Source organism: Stegostoma tigrinum, chromosome 33 (assembly GCF_030684315.1).
Source record: "Stegostoma tigrinum isolate sSteTig4 chromosome 33, sSteTig4.hap1, whole genome shotgun sequence".
Lineage (NCBI taxonomy): Eukaryota > Metazoa > Chordata > Chondrichthyes > Orectolobiformes > Stegostomatidae > Stegostoma > Stegostoma tigrinum.
This window is the reverse complement of record NC_081386.1, coordinates 19,693,184-19,713,365: the sequence shown is the minus strand read 5'-3', so window position 1 is coordinate 19,713,365 and position 20,182 is coordinate 19,693,184. Positions and strand designations below refer to the sequence as shown.

At 41.5% G+C, this 20,182-nt stretch overlaps 1 protein-coding gene across 2 annotated transcripts in view; it reads right to left on the bottom strand.

The window, feature by feature from the left end:
* The window catches only part of atosa (atos homolog A), a 118,306-nt gene that overhangs the window by 63,917 nt on the left and 34,207 nt on the right, over positions 1-20,182 (bottom strand). Inside the window, exon 1 of one of the 2 annotated variants that reach the window (XM_048562878.2) lies at positions 7,415-7,568. The exons of the other annotated variant lie outside the window; for it this stretch is intronic. The gene's annotated coding sequence lies outside the window, so the exon portion shown is untranslated. Of the gene's footprint in view, positions 1-7,414; positions 7,569-20,182 lie in introns of those variants that run through there. 2 annotated transcript variants of the gene reach the window in all.

Sequence of the window (20,182 nt, the reverse complement as noted above, 5' to 3'; positions counted from 1 at the left end):
GACTTTTGAGGGGAGTAGACAAGTTCAAGTGCATTATTCTCTGAAGGTAGCCAAACAAGGTGAAACAGTTATTAAGAAGGTGTATAGGTTCGTTGGGTTTATAAATGGAGACAGAGTATAAAATCGAGGAAGTGATGCTACACCTCTACAAATCATTGGTCAGACCACATTTGGGGCATTGAATTCAGTTCTGGGCACTTTATTTAAATAACCCCTACAGAGAGTGCAAGAGATTTGTGAGAATGATACCAGGAAAAATGAGAGAAACTGGCCTTATCCTTCTTGGTGCAGAGAAGAATAAGAGATGACCGTATTAAGGTGTTCAAAATCGTTTACAAGAAGGCAAAGAAGGATATTCTGCTTCCACTAAGGTAAGTCAGTAGCAAGGAATCAGAGTTTCATTATCAGCAAGAGAGCTAGGAGTGAGATGAGGAGAAACCTCTTCACTTGGAGAGCGATTAGAATTTGGACAGCGCTACCAGGCAGTGTGGTGACAGAAGATTCCATAGGAGGTTTCAAAGCGAGCTGGATGTATATTTGAAAGTGATTAATTTAGAGGGCTACAGAGACAGGACTACAGAATTGGACTAGCTGAGCAGTTCTTTCGGTAGACAGTACAGACTTGATTAATTGAATGGCCTCCTTCTGCATTGTAAAATCCAATGATTCTACTGTATTTGATCAGTCTGCTCTGTGTGCAATCCGAATAATAATATGAGACAGTTGTTCAATTAGATCTTTCTTTGATCCAGACAAATATTATTTGCTATTTTGGCCTAAAATCAATTGCCAGTCCATTTCAGGAACATTTTACCAATGCTATGCCTTCCAATTTTGCAGAGATAACATATTACATGGAAAAGTGAATGGGTTGAATCACTGAAAAAGGGTGTGTGTATTGAACAGCACAGGTGCGACAGTTCTGCTGTGGCATGTAGCACAGACGAAAGCAGGGATGGAAATTAAGTTGAAGACACAGACGTAATAGGGAATTCTTTAGACAGAAGGCTCATGCAGAAGGTAAGGAGGCATGGGATAGGGGAAGTGTGGCAGATTGGATTCAGAATTGGCTGACCCTTAGAAGACAAAGGGTGGTAGTGGACGGAAAATATTCAACATGGTGCTCAGTTACGAGTGGTGTACCACAAGGATCTGTTCTGGGTCCTCTTCTATTTGTGATTTTTGTAAAAGATTTGGATGAAAGAGTGGAAAGGTAGATTAGTACGTTTGTGGACGATACAAAGGTGGGTCAAGTTGTGGATAGTGCGGAGGTTACAAAGGGATATTGATAGGATGCAGAGCTTGGCTGAGAAGTGGCAGATGGAGTTTAACCCTGAAAAGTGCGAGACGATTCATTTTGGAAGGACAAACTTGAAAGTAGAATACAGGGCTAAACAAAAGATTCTTGGCAGTGTGGAGGAGCAGAGGGATCTTGGGTTCATATCCACTGTTCCCTGAAAGCTGCCACCCAGGTGGATAGAGTTGTTAAGAAAGCGTTTGGTGTGTTAGCCTTCATTAATAGAGGGATTGAGTTCAAGAGCTGGGAAGCTATGCTCCAGCTATACAAAAAACCTGGTTCCACCACATCTGTCCAGTTCTGGTTGCTTCATTACAGGAAAGATGTGGAAGTGTTGGAAAAGGTGCAGAGGAGATTTACCAGGATGTTGTCTGGAACGGAGGGAAGGTCTTACAAGAAAAGGCTGAAAAAAGGAGAAAAGGTTGAAAAAAAAGGAGAAAAGGTTGAAAAAAAAGGAGAAAAGGCTTTTCTCTTTAGAACTCCGAAGGATGAGAGGTGACTTGATAGAGGTGCACAAGATGATCAGACGTATAGATGGAGTGTACAGCCAGACACCTTTTGCCTAGAGTGGAGGTAGCTATTACGAGGGGGCATAGTTCTAAAGTGAGTGGAGGTAGATTATAGGGGAGCTGTAAAAGGTAGGTTCTTTACTCAGAGTGGTCGGGATGTGGAATGCATTGCTGGAGAGGGTAGCAGAGTTGGCCTCATTAGGGGCATTTAAGTGGCTATTAGTTAGGCATATGGGTGATAGTATAAGGTAGGGGTGGAGTAGGATTAGGGTAAAAGTTCAGCACAACATTGTGGGCTGAAGGGCCTGTATTGTGCTGTAATGTTCTATGTTCTAAGTAAGCTCTAGTAGAGAGACTTCAACCACAAGGATTTTTCCCACAAACTTCAGGGATTGTTGTTAGGGTCAAAGAGGTCAGAAGCCCACACCAAGGTAAATAAATTAGCCAAATCACAGGAAATGTACGATCAGAAGCAGGCTCACCAATAAGGGGGCCTGTATTACTGAAGTAAATGACGGAGAGCCGGTTTCCATTTTGAGGGGCCTTCTTTCTTATGTCAAAACTAAATTGAGCAACTGGACCACCAATGTGAAGGAGGAACACCCCCACAGAAATGGCTTTCTGGAGAAGCTGACACCAGGCAGTTGAATGAGGTCTCAAATCCTGACTATCTATACCTCAATATCTTGGTCTGCTGCCCAGGCGGCTGACTCTAGATACCTACACTGTTCATGATGCCTCTAGGTATCCAGAGGTTGGCTGTCTTCCAGCCTCAAATCACCGCTTCCAGGTAGGAGGCCTGCCACACAAAAGCCTCCCTGCTACCCTCGTCAACTAGCATGCCTCTGGCACTCTCAGCACTTCAGCCCATTCTCCTCCCAGGGAAGAGCAGAGAGAGAAAAAAAAAAGATGAGCCAGCAGCATTAAATTTCAAACCCACCCTCTTCCCAAAGAAAGAACCTGTAAAGCTGAAAATAAGACATTATTGTGAGACTTGTCTTGTATACTTCAAATTGGAGCTCAAGTACAACCAGCATTACTAGATTTTCCTTCCGAATAAACTCATCAACCCCTCCCCAATCAGGACCCAAACATTAAGCCCTTTAAAAAGGAGTTACAAATGCCTAGATATAGGAAGGGTTCAATGTTCCCTTGAAACTGTGCAGCTATCCACTTAGGCAACTTAGACCATAAGACCATAAGACATGGGAGTGGAAGTAAGGCCATTTGGCCCATCAAGTCCACTCCACCATTTAAATCATGGCTGATGGGCATTTCAACTCCACTTCCCTGCACTCTCCCCATAGCCCTTGATTCCTTCTGAGATCAAGAATTTGTCGATCTCTGCCTTGAAGGCATCCAACGTCCCAGCCTCCACTGCACTCTGTGGCAGTGAATTCCACAAGCCCACCACTCTCTGGCTGATGAAATGTCGTCTCATTTCAGTTTTAAATTTACCCCCTCTAATTTTAAGGCTGTGGCCACGGGTCCTAGTCTCCCCGCCTAACGGAAAAACTTCCTAGCGTCCACCCCTTCTAAGCCATACATTATCTAGTAAGTTTCTATTAGATCTCCCCTCAACCTTCTAAACTCGGAGTACAATCCCAGGATCCTTAGCCGTTCATCGTACGTTAAACCTACCATTCCAGGGATCATCCGTGTGAATCTCCACTGGACACACTCCAGGGCTAGAATGTCCTTCCTGAGGTGTGGGGCCCAAAATTGGACACAGTATTCTAAATGGGGCCTAACTAGAGCCTTATAAAGCCTCAGAAGCACATCGCTGCTTTTATATTCCAACCCTCTTGAGATAAACGACAACATTACATTCGCTTTCTTAATCACAGACTCTACCTGCAAGTTAACTTTTAGAGAATCCTGGACCAACACTCCCAGATCCCTTTGTACTTCTGCTTTACAAAGTTTTCTCACCATTTAGAAAATAGTCCATGCCTGTATTTTTTTTTTAACCAAAGTGCAAAACATCACATTTACTCACATTGAATTTCATCAGCCATTTCATCGACCACTCTCCTAAACTGTCTAAATCTTTCTGCAGCTTCCCCACCTCCTCAGTACTACCTGCCTGTCCATCTATCTTCGTATCATCGGCAAACTTCGCCAGAATGCCCCCGGTCCCTTCATCCAGATCATTAATATATAAAGCAAACAGCTGCGGCCCGAACACTGAACCCTGCGGGACACCACTTGTCACCGGTTGCCATTCCGAAAAAGAGCCTTTTATCCCAACTCTCTGCCTTCTGTCAGACAGCCAATCCTCAATCTAAGCCAGTAGCTCACCTCGAACACCACGGGCCCTCACCTTGCTCAGCAGCCTCCTGGGAGGCACCGTATCAAAGGCCTTTTGGAAGTCTAGATAGATAACATCTACTGGGTTTCCCTGGTCTAACATACTTGTTACCTCTTCAAAGAATTCTAACAGGTTTGTCAGGCACGACCTCCCCTTACTAAATCCATGCTGACTTGTTCTAATCTGACCCTGCACTTCCAGGAATTTAGAAATCTTATCCTTGACAATGGATTCTAGAATTTTACCAACTACTGAGGTTAGGCTAATCAGCCTATAATTTTCCATCTTTTGCCTTGATCCTTTCTTAAACAAGGGGGATACAACAGAAATTCTCCAATCATCTGGGACTTTCCCTGACTCCAGTGACTTTTGAAAGATCACGACCAAAGCCTCCGCTATTTCCTCAGTCATCCCCCTCAGAACTCTAGGATGTAGCCCATCTGGGCCAGGAGATTTATCAATTTTTAGACCTTTTAGCTTTTCTAGCATTTTCTCTTTTGTAATGCCTACCATACTCAACTCTGCCCCCTGACTCTCCCTAATTGTTGGCATACTACTCATGTCTTCCACTGTGAAGACTGACACAAAGTACTATTTCCTTATCTCCCATCACTAGCCTTCCAGCATCAATTTGGAGCGGCCCAATATCTACTTTTGCGTCTCGTTTGTTTCTTATGTATTGAAAGAAGCTTTTACTATCATTTCTAATATTACTAGCTAGCCTACCTTCATATTTGATCCTCTCCTTCCTTATTGCTCTCTTTGTTATCCTCTGTTTTGTTTTTGTAGCCTTCCCAATCTTCTGATTTCCCAGTGCTCTTGGCCACTTTATAGGCTCTCTCTTTTTCTTTGATATATTTCCTGACTTCCTTTGTCAGCCATGGTTGTCTAATCCCACCTTGGATAATCTCTCTCTTCTTTGGGATGAACCCCTGTACTGCGTCCTCAATTACACCCAGAAACTCCTGCCATTGTTGCTCTATTGCCTTCCCCGCTAGGCTCTGCTTCCAGTTGATTTTCATCAATTCCTCTCTCATGCCCCTGTAATTACCTTTATTTAACTGTAACACCATTAAGTCAGATTTTGCCTTCTCTCTTTCAAACTGTAGACTGAAATCTACCATATTATGATCGTTGCCTCCTAAGTGTTCCCTTACTTTAAGGTCTTTAAGTCTGGCTCATTACATAGCACTATGTCCAGAATAGCCTGCTCCCTTGTGGGCTCCATCACAAGCTGTTCCAAAAAGCCATCCTGCAAACATTCCATGAATTCCCCTTCTTTGGATTCACTGGCAACATTATTCACCCAATCCACCTGCATATTGAAGCCCCCGGTGATCACCGTGACCTTGCCTTTCTGACATGCCCTATGTATTTCTCGGTGCATCTTGCGCCCCTGGTCCTGATCACTGTTAGGAGGTCTGTACGTAACTCTCTTTATAGTTTATGTGCCTTTGCAGTTCCTCAACTCCACCCACACAGACTCCACATCCTCTGACCTATTGTCATTCAGTGCCATAGATTTAATTTCATTCTTAACTAACAAGGCAACCCCACCCCCTCTGCCCACCTCCCTGTCTTTTCAATATGTTGTGAATCCCTGGATGTTTAACTGCCAGTCCTTAACTCCCTGCAGCCATGTCTCTGTGATGCCTACCACATCATAATCATTCAAGAGGATTTGTGCTGTTAATTCATCTACGTTGTTGCGAATACTACGAGCATTTAGATAAAGTGCCTTAATGCTAACCTTATCATTATTACAGAGGTTGGAAATCCTAAGATGTCTTAAGCTATCCTTCCTTTTTGCTGTATTCCTAGTCTGCCTCAAGCTTAAATCCACCTGTACACATGCTATCCTGTTGCTTATCTTTCCATTTAACTCCATACACCGTCTCTTTCACTTTCCCTTACCCCCGACTCAGAAGTTTAAAGTCCTACTGACCACCCTATTTATCCTTTTCACTAGAACATTGGTTCCAGTTTGGTTCAGGTGGAGACCGTCCCAACGGTACAGATCCCCCCGGTTCCAAAACTGATGCCAATGCCCCATGAAATGGAATCCCTCTTTCCCACACCAATCCCTTACAAACTTGCAAAAAGTCTGTCCCTTTAAGACTTGTGTGTGGCAACACAACAAATTTAATGGTCTATGTTTATAACTCTGATGCTTTACGAAAATAAACTCGGGGGCACATTGTTAGAGGCAGAAGAGGAGCAACGTGAGAAACAAAATTATCAATATGGTAGCAAACGTGAAAGAAAATAAGTACAGATCATTTAGATTGAACACAGATGAGGAAATAGTGTCTTTTTGTTGAGGAGCAGGTTTGGAAGTGGATGGAAATTAGTTCAGTGAAAAGGGGGAAATGAGGAAAACAATACCAAAACCTTTGCACTACATTTACAAGAAGAGCGCATACAAGAACGTGTTCCCCGCCAGTGCCAAAACCCCACTGTTTCAGTAAACATATCACATTGTGAGCATGGGGTAGAACAGTCGCTGGACTGACCTCACTGTTGCTATCAAATTGTAGATAGTAGCTTTGGTCAAATGTACCTCAAATTATTGAGAGACTGAGCTACTCAAAAAACAAATCTTTCCTAGTGTCAGAAAGCCACTTATAAAACCTGAACGTCTAAAACTGAAGAGTTCACTTTGATAATACATGTAGTATTAAAAGTGGTTGAAATAAAAACATACTGTTGTGAGACACGTCGTTAGGGATTAATAGATTCTACAATAGTCTACTAAGCACTACATTATGAAATAAATCATGAACAAAAAAAACAGGTGTTGAGTCAGTTCCTTTTATATGGAGCTGTTTTAAAGACAAAATGGAATAAAGTACATCAAGTGTATAGCTTAGAAAGGAAGCCACGAAAATGCAGAAAGCTGTCTAGATGTGTCCTTGGCAAACGTTCTATTTTAGCACAGATTACAAACTACCTCACCTAAAACTGACAAATAGTGACAAAGAATTGATAATGCTTTGTTAAGTCTCCGAGGAAGGCTGTAGATAAGGTATTCCAGCAAGAAAGTTGATCTACAAAACGCAAATAAAACGTAACGAAATCAACTTGAACCCTTCCTGTTCATTAATAATTGATTGTAATGTGAGTCATACGTAATAAATCTAGTGAACTCAAATCACACAAAAGAACAAAGTTAGAGGAAACTTAACATTTCTGTGTATACTTTTTGTGTTCAACTCAAACATTTTACGGGGGGGGGGTCGGGAACTGAGAAAAAGCAATGAAAAAACAATGCAGAAAAACACTCTCTACAGTACACACCTTTTCTATGCAGCCATAATTTTCGTTTTTGAACAAAGAATGTTTGACTCCTTGAGTAAAGGAAGTTGCCTCTGGCTAATGCTGGGCTGTACTGTCAGTATCTGAGTGCACCAGATGTCTGCAATGGTCAAAACAACATGTTCTGCTGTGGTGCATATTAGCTCCGGCCTATCACTCTGCAACGTACTGTTTTAACAATGAGGCAGACTTACAGCAAGCATAGCAACAGCCGTGCAAGCTGATTGGCTGGCAGCAACAGAAACATCCCAGTGTCAAACTCTACTATAATTTCCCGTTCAGCAGTCGTGATTCCCTGTTCTCAGCTGCACGCAGGTAAATTAGAGTCTAACAATGGCTTACCAGAACGGTAATTTTGACTAAGCCACGGTAAATATTAAACTGTACAAAAGCTAGAATAAAAATTGAAAGAAAGTTTAAAACATCTCTAGATAATGAATAGGCACTGTTAAAAATGCAGTTATGAAGCAACTTCTTGTACAAAATTGTTACAATGCACAATATAAACACATTTTAATTATTCTTCTTAAAAGGTCAAGACCCCAGATGAAGTCGCAAACTGTAATTTTGAGGTCATGAGCTCCGAGACAGCAATGGCTGCCATGGAACTCTGAGTTTAACAACTGTGCTCCTCCTCTGAAATGTCTAAGCACTCACTGACCTCTTCATGCCCCAATCTCTCAGAAGGGTCATAACAACTTTCAAGCCTCAAAATGGGGCAACAGTGGGAAAATGTTTAGGAGGCAATGTCTAGTTGTTATGAAATTAGAGAAAAGCCACTAGTTCATTACCTTCAAAAAAAAGAGAAAGTTTTATAGTCACACAGTGCAGAAACAGACCCTTCAGTCCAACTTGTCCATGTCTACCGGACATCCCAATCTGATGCAGTCCCATTTGACCCATATCCCTCTAAACCCTAGATAACAAAGTGTGGAGCTGACTGAACACAGCAGGCCAAGCAGCATCTCAGGAGCACAAAAGCTGATGTTTCGGGCCTAGAACCTTCATCAGAGAGGGGGATGGGGGGAGGGAACTGGAATAAATAGGGAGAGAGGGGGAGGCGGATCGAAGACGGATAGAGAAGATAGGTGGAGACGAGACAGACAAGTTAGAGAGGTGGGGATGGAGCCAATAGAGGTGAGTATAGGTGGGGAAGTTGGGAGGGATAGGTCAATCCAGGGAGGACGGACAGGTCAAGGGGGCAGGGGGCGGAGGAGGTTAGTAGGTAGGAAATGGGTGTGCAGCTTGAGGCAGGAGGGGGGAATAGGTGAGAGGAAGAATAGTTTAGGGAGGCAGGGACGAGCTGGGCTGGTTTTGGAAAGCAGTAGGGGGAGGGGAGATTTTGAAGCTTGAGAGATCCATATTGATACCATTGGGCTGCAGGGTTCTCAAGCAGAATGTGAGTGCTGTTCCTGCAACCTTTCCTATTCATATACCCATCCAGATTAAAAGGTAACTGTAGCCACCTCCATTCCATACAAGCACCACGTCCTGCATGAAAATGTTACCCCTCAGGATCTTTTTAAATCTTTCCCCTTACCTCAAACCTATGCCATCTAGTTTTGGACACCCCCATCCTCAGAAAGAGACCTTGGTTATTCACCCTACCCATGCCCCTCACTATTTTCTTTACTACATTCGGATTTCTAATCACTTACAAGCAGGTGCAAACCAGAATTGTTTAAATCAGTTCCCAAAAGATGGGAAATTATAGTACTAACTGGGTGGTGCATCTTACATGGCACAGCTCTCAAAAGGATGAAGCAACTGATGATTCATTTTCCTTCCTGCACAAAAAGTTGGACCACCCATAGTATCCATTAAGATGGTAATGCCCATCATTAAAATAACCCATGCTCCAGTCTCAACAAAGCAGGCTAAATTAAGGAAAGTTATGACATTTTTAAAAATGCCTTCAAATTACAAAGAAAATGAGCCACAAACTTTGAAAACTTCAAAGTTAATCTATTTTTTCAATAAAGTTGACAAGGTAAAGCATACAAGACCAATCAAGGATGTAAACTGACCATGGATCATATGATAACTGTAAACCAATTGACAAAGAATTTTAAATTGTATAGAGTGTTACAAGACTTCTCTCAATTTGTAATGGCAATTTGAGGAATACTGAGATACAGGCTACTAGACTAGGTGGGATTGAGGTTCACAAGGAAGAGGTATTAGAAATCCTTCAGAGGGTGAAGATAGATAAGTCCCCTGGGCCGGATGGGATTTATCCTCAGATGCTCTGGGAAGCCAGGGAGGAGATTGCCGAGCCTTTGGCATTGGCTTTGGCATTGATCTTTAACTCGTCATCGTCTACAGGAATAGTGCCAGACGACTGGAGGATAGCAAATGTGGTTCCCCTGTTCAAGAAGGGGAGTAGAGACAACCCTGGTAATTATAGACCAGTGAGCCTTACCTCAGTTGTTTGTAAAGTGTTGGAAAAGGTTATAAGGGATAGGATTTATAATCATCTAGAAAAGAATAAATTGATTAGGGATAGTCAGCACGGTTTTGTGAAAGGAAGGTCGTGCCTCACAAACCTTATTGAGTTCTTTGAGAAGGTGACCAGACAGGTAGATTAGAGTAAACTGGTTGATGTGGTGAATATGGATTTCAGCAAGGCGTTCGATAAGGTTCCCCACAATAGGCTATTGTACAAAATGCGGAGGAATGGGATTGTGGGAGATATAGCAGTTTGGATCGGAAATTGGCTTGCTGAAAGAAGACAGAGGGTGGTAGTTGATGGGAAATGTTCATCCTGGAGACCAGTTACTAGTGGTGTACTGCAAGGGTCGGTGTTGGGTCCACTGCTGTTTGTCATTTTTATAAATGACCTGGATGAGGGCGTAGAAGGATGGGTTAGTAAATTTGCAGACGACACTAAGGTCGGTGGAGTTGTGGATAGTGACAAAGGATGCTGTAGGTTGCAGAGAGACATAGATAAGCTGCAGAGCTGGGCTGAGAGGTGGCAAAAGGAGTTTAATGCAGACAAGTGTGAGGTGATGCACTTTGGTAGGAGTAACCGGAAGGCAAAGTACTGGGCTAATGGTAAGATTCTTAGTAGTGTAGATGAGCAGAGGGATCTCGGTGTCCATGTACACAGATCCTTGAAAGTTGCCACCCAGGTTGACAGGGCTGTTAAGAAGGCATACAGTGTTTTAGCTTTTATTAATAGAGGGATCGAGTTCCGGAACCAAGAGGTTATGCTGCAGCTGTACAAAACTCTGGTGCGGCCGCACTTGGAGTATTGTGTACAGCTCTGGTCACGGCATTATAAGAAGGATGTGGAAGCTTTGGAAAGGGTGCAGGGGAGATTTACTAGGATGTTGCCTGGTATGGAGGGAAGGTCTTACAAGGAAAGTCTGAGGGACTTGAGGCTGTTTTCGTCAGAGAGGAGGTTGAGAGGTGACTTAATTGAAACATATAAAATAATCAGAGGGTTAGATAGGGTGGATAGGGAGAGCCTTTTTCCTAGGATGGTGACGGCGAGCACGAGGGGGCATAGCTTTAAATTGAGGGGTGAAAGATATAGGATAGATGTCAGAGGTGGTTTCTTTACTCAGAGTAGTAAGGGAATGGAACGCTTTGCCTGCAACGGTAGTAGATTCGCCAACTTTAGGTACGTTTAAGTCGTCATTGGATAAGCATATGGACGTACGTGGAATAGTGTAGATTAGATGGGCTTGAGATCGGTATGACAGGTCGGCACAACATCGAGGGCCGAAGGGCCTGTACTGTGCTGTAATTTTCAATGTTCTATGTTGAGGTTACTGCACACTGGACAGTCTGTCTTTAGAAGGTTATAAAGATCTTAATCAAGAGTATTTCTGCAAATTCATTGATTTTGCAGATCAACTGTTAAGGCAAAGAAGTCAATTCATCCCTTGTCTTTGCAAATTAGATTAACTCAACTGTGTAGGCTGTTGGATGGTTCTTGAACAGGGAAGAAGAGAGCAGTCAACCTGGATTTTCCTACTGGAAGAGTGTATAGGCAAAACTCAGAATCAGATTTGGCTATAATCAATGACACAGTGTCAAGACACATATGAATAATGGCCAATTGGGGAAAGTATCAGATGTTATTTGGTGTCTATGAAACCATAGTGAAATCAGGAGTCAATATTCAAAGTACAGAACAAGCAGCAAGGGGAATTGCACAACAAAGCAACACAAGAACTGGAAGCAGAAGTTGCCTGTATCGACTTTGGTGACCTCCTTGCTATTCAGCCCAATCATAGATAATTTTGGGCTTCAACTCCAGTTTCCTGCTCACTCTCCATATTTCTGGATTCCCTGGATTACTGAAAATCTGTCTATTCTAACCTTAAATAGAATCAGCTATGAGGCATCAGCAACACAGTCTGTGGGGTAGGACATTCCAAATATCCACAATACTTTTCAGTGAAATAATTTCTGCTCATTTCAGTCCTATATGATTATTCTGAGACTGTCCTCCTGTACTTTGTTTCTGCCTGTCAGGGAGTCTATGTCCATCTTTTCAAGCACCTTCAAAATCTCATGTCTTGGCAAGATTGCATCTCCTCATTCTTCTAAACTCCACAGATTATAGGCCCAATTTCCGCAGCCCCTTGCTGCTCACTTGGTTAAGTTGTCTATTATGCACAATGGGCCTCGGTCTGAGTAAAGTATACCCATAAATAAACACCAGAAAATTAGCAATAGGAAATAGGAATTAGAAATAGGAAACAAAAATTCACAGTGGTGCAGTGCGGGGTATGGTTCAGTTAAATTAATGACATTAACTAATTCGATTTCAGTCTTGGTGTACTTGAACAATAATTTCACTAATTTATGTGTTTGCAATGGAGATATTTTAAATGAATTAAAATGCTTAAAATCATCTGAACCTTTTGCCAAGACGACAGACTTATATAAATTCTGAGGACACATTTTTTTTATTTTGGAATCAATTATAATGTTACTGTGATTATCAGAATACAAACAGAGGAAAAAGTGCAAATAAAAGCTTAGTTAGCTTATCTTGGGATAAACACATTGTCAAAACCAATAATTCAGAGGACTTTATCCAATATTGTGCAGGCAAAAATAAGAGAGACAAATTTGGCTTTGAACTTTGAAAAACTTTTGGTCTACCAAAATGAAATCAAAAATATACAAATCCAACAAAACTATTTTTCTGCTGCTAGAATGTGTGCTAAAGGTTTTAAGGCCCAGTCAATACTCACTGCTCAAAACTGTTCAGAAATTGTGAAAGATCAGTGCAATCATGGTAGTCAGATATAACTGGACTTATCCAGTTTGATCAGCCTTTAATTCCTCGATCAAGGAAGTTTCAATACCATTCTGGCAAAGACACTAAAGTTGTAATTTATCAGAAGCACCATGGTAACAACTGTAAGGCTTACAGCCATGAATGAAGTTACTGACGCTGCAAGTTTTTTTCACGACTGAAATATACAAACTACAACTGAAGTCTCCATCTGAAGATAGAGTTGCTTCTTTTAATAGATACTGTCACTTTATGACAGTAAAACACTTCTACAATGTTTTTCATTATGATATCAACCATAAATGTTAGTTTATGTTTTCCACATCTTAAGCAATAAAGCTGCTTCACTGATTTTTCTCAAATCTTACGGTAACACTACATTGCCTTCTCTATGCAGACAATGAGATTGAATTGTTCAGGATATCAAACCCTTCAGTTGACAAGAAGCTGTTATTCAGTCAAAGATTTTAATCCAAAAATTATTTTGTTGTGCTGTTGTAAATGACAAAAGAATTCGTACATCAGAAGCAGCGTTGAATGAGTATTTAGTAACATGATCCCGAAGAAGATGCAAAAAAAAATGGCTCCCTTGCACTTGCCAATTCTGACACGGAACTCCTTGTCTGCTCTTATTACCACATACTTTTGAGATCCTACACATTTCATATACTACATATGCTGCTTGGATTTTCAGTTTTGTGCTGTTACTTGGTAGTGTTTTTTCTAATTGTTTACATGCAAGCAATGCATAAGTGCATCAGGAAATATATTGAACATGGACATCTAAAGATAAATGGATATTGCACCACTAAGTTTTTTTTAAAAAAATGCATCCCATACATCAGTAAAATTAAAATGTTACATTTTTTAATTCTGCTATGAAAATAGGACAAACTTGCCTGAAATACATTTCACAGATGTAAAACTTTTAACGTTTCTTTTCCGATCTGTACCTTTGATCAATATATCATCAATTCATGATTTTAAAAACACCACAACCATTAAGAACTAATTTGTGTTAATTTGCTGTTTTTCATATCTGCTGGATGTCCAAATACTACAGCCAATTAATAACCCTTGAGATGTAGGGGTCAGGTCTTTGCCAAGTTGAGAAGAGACTGTAGACCATTCGAAATAGCAGGCAGAACCTGGTAGTGAAAGTCCTCCGCATATGTGACAAATCAAATTTTTGCCAAGAGGAGAAAGGAGATGAAGTGTGACTCACATGAGGGAGATCTAAATTCAGTAGGGCCAAGTTCAAAGAGATGCCATCTGGGGCTTTTACGGAGACTTAACCTACAGTAAAAGACGTGACTACATGGATTAGGTGTGGGTTGGAAGGATGATCCTTGAAGGATGGAATCGGTCTATTTAACAGTAACGATTTGAAGTTTTAAAATCTCTACAGGTTTAAACATGACAAAAACATGGATCAGTGATTGTTTAAAAAAAATTGATGAATTTTTTTTGACAGGCAAACTGATGTAGAATCTATTCAGACATAGAGTCGTACAGCACAGAAATAGACTGTTTGGTCCAAGCCATCCACGCTGACCAAGTTTCTCAATCTAAACTCATTCTACTTGCCTGCGTTTGGCCCATGTCCCTCTAAATCTGTGCTATTCATGTACCTGTTCAAACGACTTTTAAATGTACCTGCATCTACCACTTCCTCTGGCAGTTCATTCCACATACAAACCACCCTCCATGTGAAAAAGTTGCCCCTCAGGTCAGTTTTAAATCTTTCTCCTCTCACTTTAAAAATAGGCCCACTAAATTTGAACTCCCCTACTCGAAGGAAAAGACCTTTGCTATTGACCTCATCTTTGCCCCTCATTATTTTATAACCCTCCATAAGGTCACCCCCCAAAAATCTACACTCCAGTGACAAAAGTCCCAGCTTCTCCCTATAACTCAAGCCCTCCAGGCTTGGTAACATTATAAGTCTTTTCTGCACCCTCTCCAATTTAATAATATCCTTCCTTAGCAGGGCAACCAGAATTGTACACAGTACTCCAAAAGTGACCTCACCAATGTCCTGTACAACCACTACATGACTTCCCAACTCCTGAACTCAATGATCTGAACACTGAAGGGCAATTGGAAGTAGCTCATACTACCCCGACCTGTGCCTTGTTGATAGTGGACAGTCTTCGTTGCACTTTTGTGTCAGGTTTCTGAACATAGAGTTACCACTTTCATGTGGATGGGTAAGTAGAGTATGTTAAATTTACCTGAAAACCTAACACAGGCAGATGGCCAGTTCATCTGTTTGACCAGGAACGTTGAAGTGTGTTTGGCACTTCATGTTTAGTGTCAGGCCATCTTCTGTAACTTTTCATAAAACTGATGTGGAGGTGCCAGTGTTGGATTGGGTTGGACAAGATCAAACCAAAAAAAAAGTCACACGACACCTTGTTATAGTCCAACAGGTTTATTTGAAAACACTAGCCTTCAAAGTGTTGCTCCTTAATCAGATGTAGTGAGAAAGACATCAAGACACAGAATTTGTAAGTACAAGATCAAAAGATTGTTTGAATGTGTTGAATAAACCCAAAATCAGTTAGAAAGGAGATGCATTTCGATTGACTAAAATATAAATCCCAGAATTTTTTTCACTTCACTACCCCAAGATAACTAAAGGTGTTATCACTGTATACAAGAGGTGACATCTCAGGTCAGACAATGCATTTTAGGTGTGAAGCCTTGTTTTAAATCTGTTTTAACCTGGAGTCAGACCAGTTTTATTTCCAAAGCAGATATTTATAAGATGCCCCTGACTGACTGACTGACTGTCTACAAATGGTGTGCTTTTTGAACAAAATAGAATGGAACTGCAAATCTACAAATGCAAAATTCACCCCATAAATTTATAAGTGTGTGTATGCATACGGGGGGGGGGGGAGAAGAGATAGAGAGCGCGCGAGATGTAGAGCGCGCGAGATGTAGAGAGAGAGAGGAGTGTCTGTGCACGCATGTGTGTATTTTCGAGACAGTGTGTGTAAATGTGAGGGAATGAGTGTGACCACACGTGTGAGAGAGACTGTGTCTGCATAAGCATGAACGTGACCGTGTTTAGTGTGGTGGGGATGCCTGTAGTTCGACATGAACCCAAGATCCAAAGTTAAAGCATTCTCACAGGTACTGAACTTGGCTATCAGTCTCTGCTGAGCGACTCTATGTTGTTGAAGTTCACCTTGGAGGAATGTTTAACCGAAGAAGATCGAAGACTGAATACCCTTGACCACTGAAGTGCTCTCCCACTGGGAGGAAACACTCCTGTCTGAATGTTGTTGCACTACGTCCATTCATCCATTGTCATGCTGTCTGCATGGTTTTGCTAATATACCATGCCCCGGGGCATCATTGCTTGCAATGTAGGAGATATGCAACATTGGCAGAGTCACATGAGTATCTGCTATGCAGATAGTGGGTGGTGTTCCCATATGTGGTGGTAGTATCTATGTCAATGATCTGACATGTCTTGCAGAAGTTGCCATGACAGGGTTGTGGGGTTTGTGGTCAATGCTGTCCTGAAGGCTGGTTAGTCTGCTTTGAACAACGGTCTGTTTAAGGTTTGACGGTTGTTTGAAGGCAAGAAATGGAGGCCTAGGGAAGGTCTTGGCGAGGTGCTCATTGTCATTGACAATGTCTTAAACTCTGCGATGAACATGGCATAGTTTCTCTGCTCCAGGGAAGTACTGGACAACGAAGGGTACCTCTTTGGTTATATCCCATGTCTGTCTTCAGAGAAGGTCATTATGAACTTTTGCTGTGGCATGTTGGAACTGGCAATCAATGAGCATTGTACCCCGTTCTTATGAGGGTATCCTTCAACACCTTCAGGTGTCGGTCACGTTCTGAGCAGATCCTGTAAACGCATATGTCTTGTCCATAGGGGATGGCTTTTTTTAAAAATATGTTTAGGGTGGAAGCCAGGGAAGTGCAGCATCATGAGGTCATCTGCAGGTTTGCAGTAGAAGATAAAGAAGTGTCCGTCCCTGATGGAGATGCCTTTGTCCAAAAATGAGACAGATTCTAAAGAGTAGGGGACGATATCCCTGACGATCGAGCTCCTGCAAGTCTTCAGTGACAGGTAATAAAACCACAGAGCCTAACCTTGAGCATACCCTCAATGCCAGGCTAAGGTGCTCCAGATGATGACAATGATGATAGCAAGTTGGTTGCAAAAATACATATAAAATTCCTCAAAAGAATTCAGAATAGTTAGAATTCCACACACAAAAAAAAGAGGTGGACCCGTAATACATCAGATGATGACACTTTCTTCTAGCTAATGATCCTTTGGTCCTAATGCTCAGTTCACATGCCCTCCTTGCGTGGAAGAGTACCCTTCGTAACTTAGAAGGGGCTGCCCAATATGCAGCTGCTTATTGTTCACTAGCTGTTTATTCTTGAAGTTGGTTGCATTTTTGCTGGCTGAAATTAACCAAAATTGACCTTAAGCAAATCTTCCACTTAATGTCCAGACAGACAGTCTAGTGTGTCTGAGGAAACCAAGTACCAGGTTTGTAGCACATTAATTAAAAACTGAAAGAACTGCAGATGCTGTAAATCAGGACAAAAACAAAGTTTCTGAAGAAGCTCAGCAGGTCTGGCAGCATCTGTGAAGGAAAAAATAGAGTTAACGTTTTGGGTCTGGTAACCCTTCCTCAGAAGGGACCCAAAATGTTGAGGTGATAACGGGAACTGCAGATGCTGGAGAATCCAAGATAATAAAATGAGAGGCTGGATGAACACAGCAGGCCCAGCAGCATCTCAGGAGCACAAAAGCTGACGTTTCGGGCCTAGACTCTCTCTGAAGGAGTGTCTAGGCCCGAAACGTCAGCTTTTGTGCTCCTGAGATGCTGCTGGGCCTGCTGTGTTCATCCAGCCTCACATTTTATTACCCAAAATGTTAACTCTGTTTTTTCCTTCACAAATGCTGCCAGACCTGCTGAGCTTCTTCAGAAACTTTGTTTTGTATAAAATTAAGTTATACACCTGTACTTTCACTAGAAATCATTATAGTATAATTGTACTTTTGACAGTAAAGCTCCTTTTAAACCTGTACAGCTGTGCTTCCAAAAGTTGCTGCTTGCATATGAGCCTTGGCGGTTTACTCAGCCATTAACAAAACTACAGCAAACACTTCTTATGAATTGTTTTCACCAATTCATTGGAAATCTTGCATGATAAATGCTCCTAGCCTTTTATCAGATGCATGGATTTCTAGGATTGCCTTCTTCCTCAAGTAGCCAAATTGTACAATTTTCTGTGGAAAATGCTAGTTTGAATGATTTGAACGCATAATAATAGTCCTGCTGCCATAATATAGATTGTCTTTCCTTAAGAACTCCCTGAACAATGCATTTTGGAGAAGTTTGGTATCCATGACTTTAGGAAATAAAATCAGAGATATCTCTGTAGGTCTTTTTGAGGGGTAGTCATTTGTTGTACCTCTAAAACCTAGCCTGAGTTGAGACAGATCCCATAACCTAAATATAGAGACAAAAGCGTTGACTTAACCTAACATTCACCTGGCACTTTCTACTGTTGAATACAAATGCTTCATGAAGAGCCACTGCTGTCTGAGAGTGTAGATTTCAGTCATGTTCTTTTTTGGTTCTACCCATCTCTACAATATCAGCAATACATTAACATCCGTGAATATTTTCAGTCAGTCTATCATATGCTACTGCAACAGATTGTGACTGACAGATAAATCAAAATATAGTCTCTGGAAATAATATGTTCTGAGCAGTGCCCTAAAAGCAGTGATATCCTGAGATTCCTTTGCCAATGTACTTGGCATCCAACTTGGAAAAGAACTGCCTCATGTGAGTTTGCGTTTTGATTCTTCTAATGCAGAATTTTGTGTGGGCATCTCTTTCGAGAAATATTTAGGCATTTTGAGTCAAACATACCTTGATTGTACCATCTTGCCTTAACACATTCATAGCAGAACTGCACAAGTTTGTGTGATGTACACAATGAATGATAATGTAGTATATAATTCAGTTCACTCTAAAGCTTCCCTTCTATGGAAGCACTATACTTCCTGCAAGGGCTGATTGATGTAATTGCAGCTTTTCTGAAATTGATACCTTGGGTGATTTTGGGAATGATCACAGTCTTGAGTTCTGCACATGCTGGTAGTCCTGCTATTGCTGGTCCATTTGTGTCCATCACTCAGTTCCAAACCCAAAATGAGAAAAAGATGAGAACAAGATAAGGTACTTATGGGTTTCAAGCAGAATTGCCATAGCTGCATTTCATCAATGTACTCATGCAAGAGATGCATGATCAATGCGTTATGTATAGTCAGTTCTGCTGTTGTAGGCTGTATCAATGACATCCAACCAAGGAGATCAATAATCTTCAGAATTCTGACTAGTGAGATGTTTGCATTACTCAGATGTCAACTTTAGTCTTGAGTGTGTTTACCAATTTTCTTCTGGCATATGATGTTGATGGTGACAAAAACTTCTAAATGTTTGACTTCATTTTCATCCACATTATTTATCAGGTGAATGACCGTTCACCTTTTGGATGAAGGTTATTCTACTGTGAGTCTTTACCCTCATCCTTCTTGCTGAAACTTTGTAAAAGTGCCCGTGCAGGTCTCTGGTTCACTCCCTGCTGTTGTGTCTGCCAGTACGTTAGACGATTTTCTTTGTCACATCCTTGTGTAGTCTCTGGTTGCATCTCTGAAACCAGATTTCTTACATAGGTGAGCCCAGAGTTCTTTTGAACCAGGTGACCTGCAAATATCTTGTTACGTAGAACAGCTTCACAGTGAGCATACCAGACTGCACTTTCCACAGCTTGCTTGATTAATTTCTGTGCCCTGGCTACCAATAAGTGCAGCTGATGCCTGTAGATATTGTTGTCCAACTGCAGACAACAGCTTCATGTTTTGCATCAACTTTCAGCAGTGTACCTATATCGTGACCTTTCTTTCTCTACAGGAGGTATTTTTGCACAATTGTGATAGGCACAGGTACTACAACCAGTCCACCATCCACTCACGCAACTCAGCCTCTGAGAAACTGCAGCGTTTGCCCTTGAACTGATCATCTGATTCTTATGGCTGTTGTCAGTGGACATTAGCTCAAAATAATGAATTCTAAAGTTCACTTTTTTCATAAAGCTTTTTCCACTATATAGCAGGATTTCTTTGGTCCTGTCTAGACAGGCCTGAGGTGTTGACTCTGTGCAACCTCTTGTTTCCAATGACGACCTTTATTTTCACTGCTTGCCTATTTACAGTTAGTATGGAACAGAAGACAGCCATTTTGCTTGGCGTGTTTGCTCTGAACATTTTAACTTAGCGCCAATTTCTTCATTTTCCTGTAATCCTGAATTGTTCAAACAAAAATAATCAAATGACCCCTTGAATGTCTCGATTGAACCTGCCTCCAGTACATTTCCAGGTGATGTATTTCAGATCCCACCTACTTGCTTTCTGAAAAACATGTTCAATTCATAGT